At 35.4% G+C, this 16,134-nt stretch overlaps 1 long non-coding RNA gene across 1 annotated transcript; it reads right to left on the reverse strand.

Moving 5' to 3' along the window:
* Positions 1-10,527: 10,527 nt before the first annotated feature.
* LOC137487761 (uncharacterized) lies at positions 10,528-14,317 on the reverse strand. Its single transcript, XR_015509602.1, has 6 exons — positions 14,255-14,317; positions 13,828-13,934; positions 12,732-12,858; positions 12,470-12,555; positions 12,125-12,167; positions 10,528-12,027 (listed from the first exon to the last, which is right to left on the reverse strand). It is a non-coding gene; the product is annotated as an uncharacterized LOC137487761 (long non-coding RNA).
* Positions 14,318-16,134: the final 1,817 nt, after the last annotated feature.

The following is a 16,134-nucleotide window of genomic DNA, read 5'->3' on the forward strand; positions in this document are numbered from 1 at the left end:
AAATTATCAAGTCCTTAGGACAAAGGCCACATCAAGATATGTGAGTATTTTGCACGGGCATATAGGAGCTTAACAGATTATTGTTGCCTGGTGTAACAGGTGTAGAGATATTTATCTCGGAAATTTCCTGCTGTCATAATGTTGACAGTCAAGATTCTGTTAGTTCTGCTATTTAACAGTAGATGGCAGTGTAGGTCTGATTAAAGCGACATCAAGCTTTAAATGTTTCTACAATTAGAGATCAACCAACAATTTTCTTAAAGTCGAGGTCACTGTTAGTTGTATTAAGGTTAGTTTTTAAAGAATATTTCATGAGCTATATGTAACCCTGGGATAAAAAACTGTCTTTTTTTATTAAGATTTATAGCCTACATCTGAATAAATAAGTTTCTGTTGACATATGATAATTTTTGGATTGTATCATGGTTGTACTATGGATTGTTATAGTTGTATTATAAGATACAACTATTTGAAAATCAGGAATGTCTGTTTTCAAAATAATCTAAATGCTGATAAAATTGCTATTAAAGTTGTCAGAATTAATCTCTTAGCAATCCATAGGCAATTAGATATTAAAAAATTAATATTATATTAAGATATTAAATAATTATTATTTCTATATCTAAAGTTTTAATATATTTATCATTGTAGGAAACATATAAACTATTAGCTTTGAACATGATCTTTACTAGTTCGGCATTTAAAATAACTAAAATGTAATTATATAATGTGTATTTGCTTATTGTATAAAAAAAATATCTTTCCGAGAACTATTTTAGATTCCTGGTAATATGGATGGACTTGGTATTACTTTTCTTAGTTATCTTTTAAACCCTATTAAAAGCACGTCTTGCAAGATGCACATCATGTTTTGCCAAGTATGGGATCCTGGATTAACATCTATGTTAATTTGGAACATCATTTTTGTTGGAAAATCTAACCCATACCTATTGTCTACCCCTAAACCCAACCACAACTGTAAATTCCCAAAATCCCTAAAATATTGGGGTATTCCCAAAATTATGTAGAAGTTTATAAACCTAACCGTAAACCTAAATTTAACATAAACTGAAATCGTATCGCTTAATTAAAGACTGGCTAATTGTAATGTTGTTCCAGGATCAACATAGATGATAATCTGAGAACATGTCCTACTTGGGGAAATCAGGTTGGCGTTTACAAGATGGTACGACATCCTATCAGATCTCACCATGCAGTCTCTCCACATTCAAGAGCATTTGCACTAAAAGACATATGGTTGCAGCCTTTATGATGCAAGCTGAGATTGCAGAAACAAATTCGAAGGCTACTAACCTTTGCATGTTGTGTTGACAGAGGAGCGGTCTAAAGTTCACTTTAGTAATAAAAAAAATAAATTTATGTGAACCGTAATATGGTTTTTTGATTACATAATCAATTTAGATGTCAAAATCCCTCTGCACTTCAGCTTCTCACCAGATTTTCTGTCTAGTCTAATGCTTTCTAGATTCTGAAGTGTCCAGACCCCTGTAGTATATAGCTGTGACAGAAATCAGTCAGCTGTTCACACAATTACTGTTTTCTATATGTTGAATGGCATATTGTGCACTATGAGGATGAATTATTCAGACAGTGTAAATATGATTTCCATTTCGCTTTAGTCTCATGTAAACTGCTGCAGCAAAAATAACTTCAAACACTTCATGTGTAGACAAAATAAATGTCTATGAACTTCATCTAGCAAGTATCTGTCATACATAATCTTTCAAACCAGCATGAAATCTTAGTTTACCATGTTTATTTTGCCAGTGAACATTGTTAGTCTTAAAATGGACGAGTAATCTGTACAAGTTAGTCCACTAAAAAAAAAAAAAACAGTTTGTATTGATAATCTTTAATTAAAATCTGACCGTTTGCTTCCACTCTAAAATGGCAGTGCTTCGATGATGTCTGTTTGATGGTTTGGACGAAAATGCTTAGTGTGGGGAAACTGGTGTCCTGACATTTTATCCTACCCATCAGATTATGCTACCAACTCTATTTGAATGGTTCTGAGGTTGGGGTTAGGGATTAGTTAGGTTAATGTGATATTACAGCTTCATATCACTCTACTCCACATTCAAATTTTCACTGGTAGCAAAATCTGATGGGTTGCATATTGCATCATCAAAATGTGCTATACCTACTTTTTGAATGAGAGGTAGGACAAATAAACAGAACACCGAAGCACCTGGAGGAAAACTATGCGAACACGAGAAGAACTCGCAAACTCCATGCAGAAATGCCAACTGACCCAGCCAGGAATCAAACCAGTGACCTTCTTGCTGTTAGGTAACTGTGCTAAGCCACTGTGTCAATCGCAGCTTGAATTTTACAGAACTGTAAAAAATACTCAAACAATGTATTCAGACAATTATATTTGATTTACAAAATTTCCACCAAATTCACACCAAAAGTGCCAATTTCACATTTATCACATCCATATCTAAGCTTTTTCCGCATAAGTGCAAAAAATGTTAAATAAAATAAAATCAATCATTTTTGTTTTATGGAGAGCCAACCTTATCCTTTTGACAAGCATTATTTCTTTTGGGTTGAGCAGTTTAATTAACATCATTTCTACAAAGTATGCTGTTTACTTTAAACTTGCTATCTTTTTTGGTCACATCCATAAAGCATGTTTGTTTTCCTCGTTTAAAATATCAAAATGTTTACAGATTGACATTTTTCTGATCCCATAACTCTGTAGTTAGTTATTTTGGAAAATATAAAGAGATGTTTTAATATAATGTTAACGTATACTTTCTATTTGAATTGATGTTTTGAGTTTTTACTGTAAATGTCACATCCATAATGCTGGAATTGCTCATTAACCTTTTTCACATGCAACCCAGAAACTACATTACCCCGCATAAGCATATTACTAAAATAAAAGTATGCAGGTACATCTGGTTCATGACCTATAATAATTGTATTTATGCATGAACTGGGGAGCTACAACAATCCTCTTTTTATTCATTTGTAAAGAGTAAACAATCCTACATAACTGCCAAATAATATTAAGCTCAATTTGTATCTGCACTTATCTTTCGTTTGGTTTTCATTCCTGTTGACCTGCTGTGTTTTGCCTGATCACTGAACATCTATTTATTATTCCATCAGTGAGATGTGAATTCAGTTGACATTGAGGCCTCAACAGGAGTCTTTGTGTTTGTTTATAATTTTCCCATTCATTAGGCCGAAACAGAAGTGTCTCTTCATAGAGCGAGGCTCACTGGTTCATCTTGCCATTTAATCAGGAAATGACTTAAGCCAACCCATTCTCAAAACATTTTTGGGCAACTCTATCACACCCCTCATTTATGAATCAGATTGTTTAATGGTCATGCGGTTATGCAAGATCATAATGGTTTCCAGTTCAAGCATATTGGTATCTGGTGTTTACTTCATGTTTAGGTTTTGTTTATGCTCCATTCACTTCTGTCTTATCCTTCAGGGCTGGCGAAGATAGAGAACAGAGCTCTCGTATGGATGTCAGATGGCAAATGCCCTTTGTTTGACACCCTGTAAGGTCAGCGTTTTCTTTTTCTTTTTTTCTTGGCCATGCTCATTTGGATGGTTGAATGGAGCAGAAAGAGTTTTAATTGGGTTGTGAACAAAAAGAGAATGAGAAAGACTGTGATTTATATATGGATTTTTCCATCACTCTACTAAAAGGCTCCATTCTGCACATCTCAGCATTTAAAAGATATAACCCTAAGTTTTTTTTTTTTTTTTTAAATAGACCTTAAATCTTGTAAATACTAATTAATGAGTGCAACATTTCTTCATATAGATGCAGAGTAAATCGAAATAGTGCTTATCATGCAAGTGCTCTGAAGTGCTCTTCAAAGGCTTGGAGAACATTTTAAAAGGACTGTTTTTGTTAAAGTGATGCACTGCACTAAAGTGAGTGCTGTAATTTTCTAAGATCTCAGCATATCCCAGAGGATTTTCCAAAATATTCTTTCTGAATACATTCCAATTTAACTTAATGGAAGTTGCTTATTTGATGCAAGAAGTACAGTTTGCAATATACAGTATTTTACACTTAAGTCTCGTCACCTATACAAGTTTTAGGAACAACAAATAATAACTTGACTTCTAGTTCATCGTTTGGTTTCAGAAGTGGCATATGTGAAAGGCAAAGGCCTCTAGATTATGCTTATTTTATCAAAATAAAATATGGTCATGCATTGATTTTTAATCATTTAATTAGGACAGTCAGATCTGACTTTGCTTAGACAGAAGTCTTGTCACTTTACAGAAATACCCCATACTGAATGTAACCCCAAACCATGATTTTTTCTTCACCAAACTTGACTGATTTCTGTGAGAATCTTGGGTCCATGCGGGTTCCAATGGATCTTCTGCAGTATTTGTGATGATTGGGATGCAATTCAACTGATGATTCATAGGAAAAGTCTACCGTCTGCCACTTTTTCAAATGATCAACTAAGATATTATTTGTTTCTCTTAAAACTGGGATTGACGCTATAGTTTTGTCAGCTAGCATAAATTCTGTTTGTTAATGTTTGTTGAAATTATGGATTCTGAAAACACAATTGTTTAACAACTTGTGACCATATATGACAAACTATGTTGTTGTTTTGTGAAATTAGCTCCTGAATGAACTTCTCCTCTAAAAGTTCTCCCGCTGAAACTGTATGTTCTCATAAATTAGTGAAAGTTAGTTTAGTTTGTAATACACTTACCAAGTGCAGCTTTAAAATGCAAATTGAATATGCAAATGTATTGGCCCTAAAGGAGCACATATCTTCTCAAGCATTTTGAGGAGCTGTGGGGAACAGACAGTTTTAGAGTAGAGAATATTCAGAAGTGCAATTGTTGTACAGTATGCATGGATGCACAATGAATTTGGATTCATTAAGACATCCTAATGAATTGATCACTTTCAGTAGAAGTGTTTGGTTGGGTTAGGTTTGGGTTGGGTTGGTTGTTGAGTTTGGTTGGGTTATTTTGCTGTGTATTATCCAGAAATTACTGCCTATTAAAAGGTGTGTCCGTGAGTCAGTGGTTCGAGCTGAGTGTTTTGTAAGACAACACTGCTTTGTTTCTGACGTAGCAACGCTCACACCGCTTCTAATTATGAGTGGGTGAACGCTTTTTTTTTTTTGGGTTCAAACTGGAATCACTGTCCATGTGTTACAGCCCGGGGTCAGTGTGTGAGAATTTCTGGCAAGTTGCCTAAACTTTCGCTTGCTGTGTTAGATAGCAAATGCAGTTTTGGAAAACGAAAGGAAATCTCGGATGGCCTTCATAGAATCCCTCAGAATAGGCTGAAATGACAAACCAAACAGTATTTTTTTAGTGATTGTGTTTGAATATATGACTTAGAGGATAAATATAATGCTGTATAAACAGAATATTTTTTTTAATTATGACAACTGTATAATAGGTGGCACGGTGGCTCAGTGGTTAGCATTGCCGCCTCGAAGCAAGGAGGTCAGCGGTTTGAGTCTTGGCTTGGCTAGTTGCCATTTTCTGTGTGGAGTTTGCATGTTCTCCCTGTGTTTGTGTGGGTTTCTTCTGGGTGCTCCAGTGTATTGGTGTTTCGCAGTACTGGGTTGTGGCTGGAAGGGCATCCGCTGCTTAAAACATATGCTGGAATAGTTGGCTGTTCATTCCGCTGTGGCTAATAAATAAGAGATTAAGCCGAAGGAAAATGAATAAATGAATGACAACTGTATAATTACTGGATTTCGGTTATCTAGAATACCTCTACAGTACTGGAATAGACAGTATTTCAAAGTGCTTATTGACCATCTTCATGTCAAAGAAGTACAAAGCCCAGACGTGTAATGACCCCTACACACACATATATAATATATATATTTCACTCATGCATGAATGAGTAATGCTGATGAGGAACTAGAGTTAAATATGGATTTATTTTTACATCAGAATTTCCGTCTCTACGCACCTGTGAGGGCAAGTATTTTGTGTTCATGACCCTGTTACCATTATAATTATATATAAAAAGACTTTCCAAACACCTTTATATCTTAATTCCCAATACTAACACAACTTTTTTGCCCTCCTGGCAGTGTCATATTTTGTTACTAAAAAAGGCTCCTGATCTACCAAGAGTAGAGCTCAAACCTGGGATCATCTGCCCCACACTCAAGAATGCTAAATTAATTTTTGTCTTTGTTTGCCAATGTCTTTTTTTAAGACTAGCATGGTTCAGTTAGTGTGATATAATCACACAGCTGTTTCCGCCTGGAGCAGCTCTACCACAGCAGTTTGCAGAAAATGACTACCAATTGAATGTGAAGGTTTGACCCTTCCTTAACTCAATCTGTGCAATACTTACTTGCAATAGCAAGCCAATTTTTGATTGGCATCCAATTGTGCAACGCACATTTTATTTATGCAATGATTACCGCTGAACAAAAGCAAAAGTGGTCTGTATGATGTAATCTTAAACTTACATTCTAAACGTGCATGCATTTAGTTCTTCTGTGAACGTAAAAGAAAATCTTGAAATTGGATTCTAGTCCTTAATTCTGATTGGTTGAGCTGCATTCAAAGTTGCTCTACAAAATACACCTGTGACCTGAGTCTGTGTTGCTCAGAAATACTCTTTGTTGATGCCACAACTTTTATTATCATTAAATCATTACATTATATTTGGGTCAATTTGTGAATAACTGTTTCAAAAGATCTGTGTCATATCCAACAATGCCCCTTGACTGTTATTAATTCACTGTAATCCACAGCTTCCTGTGGAGTGTTGCTTTAATTTTCAAAAATAACACTGGGAAACAAAGTTACGCATTTAGTAGAGGCATTTCTCCAATCAAAGAGTGAAAAAGATATGTTTTTTTATGTTTTTTTTAGCCCCTATATGAGCTCATTTGTCCCATTTTTGACAGTATGCCATCATAAATTGTGAAAATAACCAATGGAAGAAGTCTTTAAGAAGAATAACCAATAAAATAACTAATAAAAGAAGGCTTTTATTATTTAAAAGGACAAATTCTGACTGAGGAAGTGAGCTGGCCAGTTTGTTATTTCACTATAGGCTAGATTTAAAAAAAAAAACAAATCTAAATTTTTTGTTGTTGTTTGTTTGTATTTTATGATGGATGATAATAAATTAGCATTTAAAAATAAATAACTAAATAAAAAACTTTTTCATATTTCTAATCTCATTACATTATATATAAAACTGTAATAACATATAGTTTAAATGCACATTTGTAAACAAACATATATTTTTGTAAATAAAAAAATAGCATGATAGCTCTGACAAATAAAAAAGTGTGGTAATGATAACCCTCCGACAAGCTAATTCAGCACAAATTAGTCAATAAAATGCAGTATTCAAACCGCGAATAACTGCAAATAGGTCCACTTTTTGAGATAAAAGAACCACCCCATTTTAATAGGTTGGCAATGGGCCTGGATAATGATATGATCCAAAGGCTACCATGTCATGTATAGCAACGACCCTTACTGTAGCTGTTACATTCACAACAATCCAGAGCCTTTTTTGTTGCTTTAAAAAAAAAAAAAAAAAAAAAAAATATATATATATATATATATATATATATATATATATATATATATATATATATATATATATATATATATATATATATACTGTTGTGTCACCATAACATTGCTCTTAATCTGTTAATAATTCACTATAATGCACAGCTTCTTAACCAACTTTGTGGGTTATTGCTTTAATGAAAAAAACACTGGGAAACAAATTTACATTTATGCATTTAGCAGAAACATTTATCCAAACTGACTAAGACAATTTTTTGTTATAAATCATTTCCATATACTGTCGTGGCGTGTCTAACAATGCCTCTTAATTCACTATAATCCACAGACTTTTGTGGGCTTTAATTAAAAAAACACTGTGAAACGAAATGCATTTAGCAGAGGGATTTATTTAAACAGACAGAGACTTTTTTTGCTATTTATTTCCAAACACTGTCCTGTCATAAGATTATATTACATATTTTTCCATATAGGGTGAAGCAGTGGAGCAGTAGGTAGTGCTGCCTCCTCGCAGCAAGAAGGTCGCTGGTTCGAGCCTCGGCCCAGTTGGTGTTTCTGTGTGGAGTTTGCATGTTCTCCCTACATTCGCGTGGGTTTCCTCCGAGTGCTCCAGTTTCCCCCAAATTCCAAAGACGTGGTACAGGTGATTTGGGTATAGGCTAAATTGTCTGTAGTGTGTGAATGTGTGTGTGGATGTTTCCCAGAGATGAATAAGATTAATAAATGGACTAAGCCAACAAGAAAATGAATTAATTAATTTTTCCATATCCTTTCATGTTATGAGAAGTGCTAGTAAAAAAAATACTATAATATTATATTATATATAATATTATATTATAAATACTATAATATTTTAGGGACCCAGCATACTGGATCAGGTTAGAAAGACCATTGCACCAGCAAGTTTCAGGGATGAGACATTTCTGGAAAATTATTTTGTGCCTCAATTTTGTGACTCTTTTCAACATTGAAGATACACGCACAATGAAGTCCACTATACTCCATTGTATGGGCAAAAATTGCACTGCTACATTTCTCAAAATACCTTTTTAATGTTCAGCAAGAGACTTTTGCTTGAATTTCTTAGAAAGGCCTGTCAAGAATATGATTATTACAAAGGAAAAAAGACTGTGAGAATGGCTGCACTTTTTCAAGCAGAAAGAGCATCTGAAATTGATTCCTCAACCAAGAAAATACCCTGCACCTATTGAAGAGTGTGCATTGACAATCAGGTATACAGTAGCAGTGATGCTATAACTTGTTGGTTTTCAGTCTTCACAAAACTCACTCCAGTGCATGGCGGATACTGAAAGGCTAGATTCTTTGTCTGCAAAGGGTTTCTATTTTGCACTCTGGCACAAAGGAGATATAATGATTGCCCATTGTTGTGTCTTTTAGATTTTTCTCCTCTACTAATTTTTAAAAGAACAATCATAGTGGAATTAATAACCTGCAACTGTTATTGATTAATGTTCCTTTTTATTTCCTGCACCAAATTAACTTCTTAAAATCTTAATTAAAATTAGAGCATTTTTTAGAGGATTTTTACAGCAGAAAATAATTTATAGTAAGATTCATGGTGGCACAGTAGGTAGCACGATCGCCTCACAGCAAGAAGGTTGCTGGTTAGAACCTTGTCTGGGTCAGCTGGCATTTCTGTGTGGATTTTGCATGTTCTCCCCTGTTGGCGTGGGTTTCCTCCGGGTGCTCTGGTTTCCCCCACAGTCCAATACATGCGCTATAGGTAAATTGAATAAGCTAAATCAGCCATAGTGTATGAGTGTGAATACAAGAGTTTATGGGTGTTTTCCTGTGTTGGGTTGCAACTAGAAGGGCATCTGCTGTGTAAAACATATGCTGGATAAGTAGGCAGTTCATTCTGCTGTGGTAACCCCTAATTAATAAAGGGACTAAAAGAAAATAAATAAATGAATGATACTCATCCAAAGCTCATCAGATGGTCACTGAGGAACCTCAGGGATCTGTTCTTGGTCCCCTTCTATTACCCTTTTAAACCAAATCACTGGGAACCATCGTCCAATCACATGGTTTCTTTATCATTGTCATTACACTCGTATTTTGCATTACTTGTGTTCAGATTAACAAAACATCTTACTGTAATATGCATGGTATAAACAGGGTCAAAATGTGGATTACATGCATGCGGTTGCTCAGCCAAATCTACAATAAACAATTGAGAATTGCTCACTTTCCATGCTGATATTTCCCAACAGATGGTAACAGGCATGTGTGGGAGTCAAAAAAAGCTGATTACAACAAAACAAAACAAAGGTTTTGAGTTAAAGAGTGTGAAAGCAGTTGCCATGACCATTAGAAAGAATGTTTTAAACAACTTTGACTGAAATGACATTTTAATTTCATTTTATATGCAAGTTATTAAAATGTAAGCCCATTTCTGTCAGTTTTAGCGATTAGTGTGGGTTTTAAGTATAATGGTGCCAGATACTGAAGTAATGGGAAAAAAAAAGCAAATCTCTGCTGGCAAACTAGACTTGTCAGATCAGTTCACTGACATGTTCCTGGAAGATTTTGGGGCTTTGGTTTAATTGAGTGCAGAATTCATTTTTGATGGTTGGCACAAGTAATTGTTCCTGTTGCCATTCACTCTCATTATGTGATTTAAGAGGAACAGTACACTTCAGTTAAATTTACCATTGAGAGTGTTCCAGATCTTCTGATGCCGATGATTAACAGGAACAAAACACATTCAGGATAAGGGACAAATAATGCCACTGCACAATTAAAATAAGTATTATATAATAATATGTATTATGGCTGCTGCAATTAAAGTATGATGTGAAAATACAAAAAAATTGTTTTGCTGTTTGCTGGAATATGATGTGCCGTTTTGCTAAACACAAAGAGGCTTACATTTAACAGTTTGTTTAACATTTTATTTTTATAAGTTTAAACTATTCTGATGCCAAGCTGGTATAGACAAGACAGTGGTTATCTTTTCACAAGTTTTATTCAAAACGAGGTCACTAATTACAAAGGGATTTTAAAGGGTTGTGTATTTGCTTTTATGATCTTCAAACACAGCAATGGGAGTCTCAGTGATGTAGAATTCGATCTCACAGGGTGTTAAATCTCATTGCAGGTGAATACTCTGATATAGTTCATCAAGATTGGTAGTGGATAGACAAACAACTCGTGTAAGCATTTATCTCACAAAGTGTTTGCTCTCATCACTCACTACAGGTGATACTCACATACACAGTTAATCAAGATGGGCAGTGAATAGTCGGACAAACACTACTCCAGTGTAAGCATTCGATCTTAGACTGTTCGCTCTCCTTACTCTCTACAGGAGGATACTTAGATACAGTTCATCAAGGTGACAGTGGATCTCTAGTGAACTCTGCACATGTGTAAGCCTTCCACTAGATTGGAGAGAAGTGTCAGAGAGCAGATAATTAATCCGTAGGTGAGTACAAGCACACAGTTCATCAGAGTGATAGTAGATCCTCTAGTAAACATCAAATAAGAGTAATCACTTCCCTTGATTAGTATGAAGGACTGGAAGACTCATAAGGGACATCCATGGAAGAAGGTGAGAAGACGCCTGCACAAAGGTGAAGACAATCATCTGACTTCAATAAAAGCCGATGAGCGAATTAAGAAGGTATATATAGTGTCTACACAGCAAAATATGGGGACCCAAAACAACTCTATGGGTGTTAATTTCAACACTTTGAAAGTGTCTCATGGGGTCCACTCAAAGCAGAGTTAAATCAACACTTTCAAAAGGGTTGGCACATTGACACCGAAGTAAGGGTTAATTTTAACTCTGGGCAGAGTTAAAAAATGCAACTATATTTAACACCGCCTGGTGTAATATATTGTTATTTTATTCAACTCTTTTGAGTGTAAATATGGTAAAAAGGTCAAATAGACTGTAAATTACAAACGAAAAAACATTTTATTTGAAAACATTCACCACTTCAACAATTCATTCAGTTTTTAAAATGCAACAATGTCAAATATGCTTTAAATGTTTTATTAGTACAGACAGTATCAACAAAATATGTATGACCAGTGCTCAAAAAGGCTTTCAGTCCCTTGGTCCAAACTTGATGTGTTATCTGAGCAATTTGAAAGTTCAATATAGCGTCACTCATAGTTTACTTCTGAACTCATAGTTTTCTTGTGAAATTACATTTTAAACAACTTGGCGTGCAAATCTTTCACTTCGGGTGTTTCCTTGGTCCTCCATATCAAACACAGCAGTTTAGATGAAGGTATAAATGCTGTAAACTTGTGTGAAAACAAACTGGAGCTAGGAAATCTCATAAAGCATGTCCTGTGAATGAAGTGCTTCCCAGCCACAGGATGACCTTTTTATCCATGACGATGTACAGTAGTAGCTGCTGATCACTCGTCTGGTGGTTCCTGATGCACGGATATAGGGTGATGCTCTTCTAAGAACTCTTCAAGACTCCAGCATGGCTAAGAAAAATGTTTAAAAACAAATTGCAATCAAATTCTATGATATATTTAAAAGAACATTTAAAGTAAATAAAACATTCAAGAAATCTAAACTCACTTTTTGAAAATCTTCATGATGATCCACAACTTGACTCTCCCAGCTGGTTGAGGTGACAGGATATGGAAAAGTAGAAAAAACACATACATCACTGTTGGATCTCCAAAAACAATTAGGTTAACCACTATGACTAGAACTGAAAAAAACAGGCAGCTGTCTGTCCAGAATCCTGAATTTAACACAACACTTGGAGCAAATTTTAGAGGAGCTTAAAATCTTTTATATCATTTAGTGATGCTGACTTCCCCAAAATATTGGCCACAGTGTAAAAAATATTTATAAACTTCATAAACAGTTTTCTGTAAGCGTGTGCGTGCATGTGTGCGCGCGTGCATGTTTCTTTACCAGATTTAACTTGTTAGGCCCTTTCAGGTCCAGTATTGAAGCCACCTTTACTGGAGTCTAGCAGATGTTTCAGGTCCAAATATAATCTAAAATATTAGGATAAGCAGAAGAGGAAAAGTGCAAAGTAAAGAGCAAAAGATTATTTAAGTAACAGTTCACCCACAATACAAAACTTATCACCTTCATGTCATTTGTTATTCTCTAACGCTCTAATACCCTCTCAGCTTATTGTGAAACAAATACAGAACTTTATCAAACATACCTTCATTATTATCACCACATATGACCAAGAAGGTGTGCTTGGTCATTTCACCAACTCTGGAAATACACCATCCGTCTCTAATCAGCCACCGTCACAGGGTCTTGTGTTATTGTATAGAGAACTGTGGCTGTTAAAAAAACAACAAAAAATTAGTATCTAACACATATGCATAACCTTCAGATAAAAAAGAGAGATGAACATCACAAAGTATGCCTCACACTTTTCCAGATATCTTTTGATTCAGATGTTGATTATTGATAATAAATCTACAAATCAAACCTGTATCATCATTAGGCTGCTCAAATATGAATCAGTTGATTAATTTTACAGACAGGTGGCTGTTTACAACGCACTAAATTGTCTTTAATAAAACGGAAATGTTGTGTACAGTACATGCTAAGTTTAGCCTATAGTTTTAAGCACAATATCATGCGGGAGAAAAAGCTTGACTAAGATGTTCCTGACTACATAAATAGCCTAACTTACTAACGTCAGACATCCCGAGTTGGGAAAAGTAATTTTCGGGGGATACAGAGTTGATTTGCGGGAGGTAGCGGGAGAGATGAGAACCTGAAGAGCAATGGGATGAGTTGCGCGCGACGTACCTAAAGAGCGGTGGGGGTGACTTGCGCGCGACGTACCTGAAGAACTGGGAGGGATGCGGTGGAGAGGGGTGTGCAAAGTGTTTAATGACCGGCCGGGAGACGCGCGATTTCCGGGAGATTATCATTCATTTGCGGGCATCTACTTGGGCATCTGGGAGTCTCTGTGCATTTGCGGGATAACGTTAACGTTAGTCCCGCAACTTCCGGGAGACTTCTGTAACCTTAAATGTCTGAGAAAGTGCAAACGCGGTCATTTAAAGACATTAATGTTAACATTCCGACTTTAATGGTTGTCAACGCTTAATATAATTCAAGCGTACGTTATCACGCGAGTATATGGACCAACGGTAAGTTATATGGACGGCCACGAATGAACCAGTTTAAAAGGGCCGCGGTGTTTAAAATAACCAAATTAACGTACACGAATAACAAACAATCATATGTTTTAGTCAGGAAGCCTTTTACAAGTAAGCATATGTTCATTTACTCACCAGATATGTTTTAGAAACTCTCCAGAGCGAATGGAAACCGTCCTGTGTTGCCGTTAGCATCCGGGCAGAGTAGGCTAGGCTGCTCCGGGGATTCCCTCGCTAGTTTGCTTCGAATTAAAGGAGAAGTGTCGATTTTATTTTACAAATGGGTAACAACGCACAAAATGGCATTAAGCGTAAAAGAAATGTATTGAACATGTACATTTGATGTTTTTATGCACTATGTATGCGTGAGCATATATAAAAACATTCTTGAAAAGAAGTGAATAGTAATGCAGTTAAGCTAGATACACAAACGACCATGAATGAACCGCAGAAGTTTAAAATTGTCACTCCATTGTAAAGTTATTAACTTAACAATATGTTTACAACTGTATTTCCTTAAAGAAAGTCAGTAAAATACCAACATTTAGGTAGTTTGACTCACCAGTTGCTGTTCTAAACCTCAGATGGAAAATGGCGTCTGGAAAATTCTTCAGTGACTGGGGCTGCATGAATTCCCGGATGTTGGAAATAACACCACCAAGTGTTGAAAACTTAACTCCTTTATTTCGCACTGAATAAAATCAATTCTAACTCTTATTATATTCATTTATCAAAATCTAACTCTTTAACGTCAACACTTTACTCTGAAATGCTTCAACACCGAGAATTTAACTCAGATGAATTTGCTGTGTAGGGTAATGGGAAACAGGTGCAAATGATTAGTAGTCTGGTTAAGGTTCACGGGGTTGGATGGAGGTGGTATGAGAGAGAATGTTTATTGAGTGAGCAGGAATGAGCCGGGGATGTGACATCTGATTGACTGAAGTAAATGGTTACAGTTGCTTAAAGTTGACATTAAAACAGAAACAGTAAATAAAGTTTTTAAAAATAATCAAATTTGTTCATTTTACAATGTATTTTATGTTATAATACACGTTTAGCTGAGTGTGCTAAAAATGTCAGATTTAGTAAATGTCTAAAAATAAAATTTTTGCTTTAGCTGTGAGTCATACGTTCTATTTATATAAATATAATTATGATTCATTTTCCTTCTACAGCTTTAATGCATCCCGGACATTACCAGTAACTACATTTCCTTTAATCAAAAATGTGATTTTTAATGCTTATGACATGCAGCGTCACATCATGTTATTTGCAAATGTCAACCAATTATTTAGAATTACCAGTAACTAAAAGTCTGCATCCTTTAACACAGGATGCACTGTAAGTTCTGTTCTCAATCACACTCAAACCCTTGTGTTTTGGGGTGTCTGTAAGTGGCGCCGCTTTGGCCATCATGCTTGCCCAGAGCAATAACCGATAAAAAGTATAATCTTCTAATTGATCATTGAGGAAAGACTTCTGGATTCATTTGTTCAGCTTCATTAGCCATGTCCACAATTTGTGTTTTTCACAAATTCTGTTGTTTGAAGTATATCTGATGCTTCACAGCCACCGAACAGAATCAATTGAGAATTTAGTGGGAGGAAAATTACACCCCTGAAAGATTTGTGTCTAGTAAAATAAACAGGAATCACGAAATGGAGATGACACTCCGCTGAGTGCACAAGGGTTTAATTTGATTTGGTTAATTGAGTATCAGTGTGTGCTTCAGGAAGTTTCCTCTAAAATTACATTTTGGTGTCATAGTCAAAACAGCAGTTTTACCACCCAGTTTAATTAACTTTTCTTGCTTGCTTGTTTTGGAGATGTATGAATCACCATATGGGGCATAAGAATAAGACTTTGTTTTTAGATATAACTTAGTTTTTTGACCGTAGTTTGTGATTATTGTTTATTTATCTGTTTGCTGGAAATTAGAATTATATTTTGAAATAGTTTTAAAACATATCTTTGTGCTTAACAAACTAAATTAATTTTGTAGGCTAATGGATGTCTTTAGTGGAGTGTGTATATCGTTTCCTTACTCCACGAAAGTAAAGGTGTGAAGTAAAGAGGCTGAATGTCCTCGCGCTGCAGATGGTCTGTTTAACTGTTTTCTAGAAGCATTCAGTTTATCCAATTAAGAAGCCCGTAATGTAAATAGCAAATGCACCATGGCGTGATAAAAACTGACCCTTAAAGGTAATGGCAGACAAAACTCTGCTTGGTTAAATGCACATTATGCTCAAATTACACCCATAACTCATTAAGAAAATAAGGACAACCCTGTTAGACCATGCGCCAGGGTGCAAAACTTATTTTTCCATCCTAAAATAGCAAAAGTGGATTCGGACACAGCCTTAATGCTTTTGTGCCATGCGCCTTAGACTTTGCACCTACGTAGATCATTAAAATAAAGCCCTCTGGCATTTATTTTCA

Source organism: Danio rerio, chromosome 15 (genome assembly GCF_052040795.2).
Source record: "Danio rerio strain M-AB ecotype USA chromosome 15, GRCz13ab, whole genome shotgun sequence".
Classification (NCBI taxonomy): domain Eukaryota; kingdom Metazoa; phylum Chordata; class Actinopteri; order Cypriniformes; family Danionidae; genus Danio; species Danio rerio.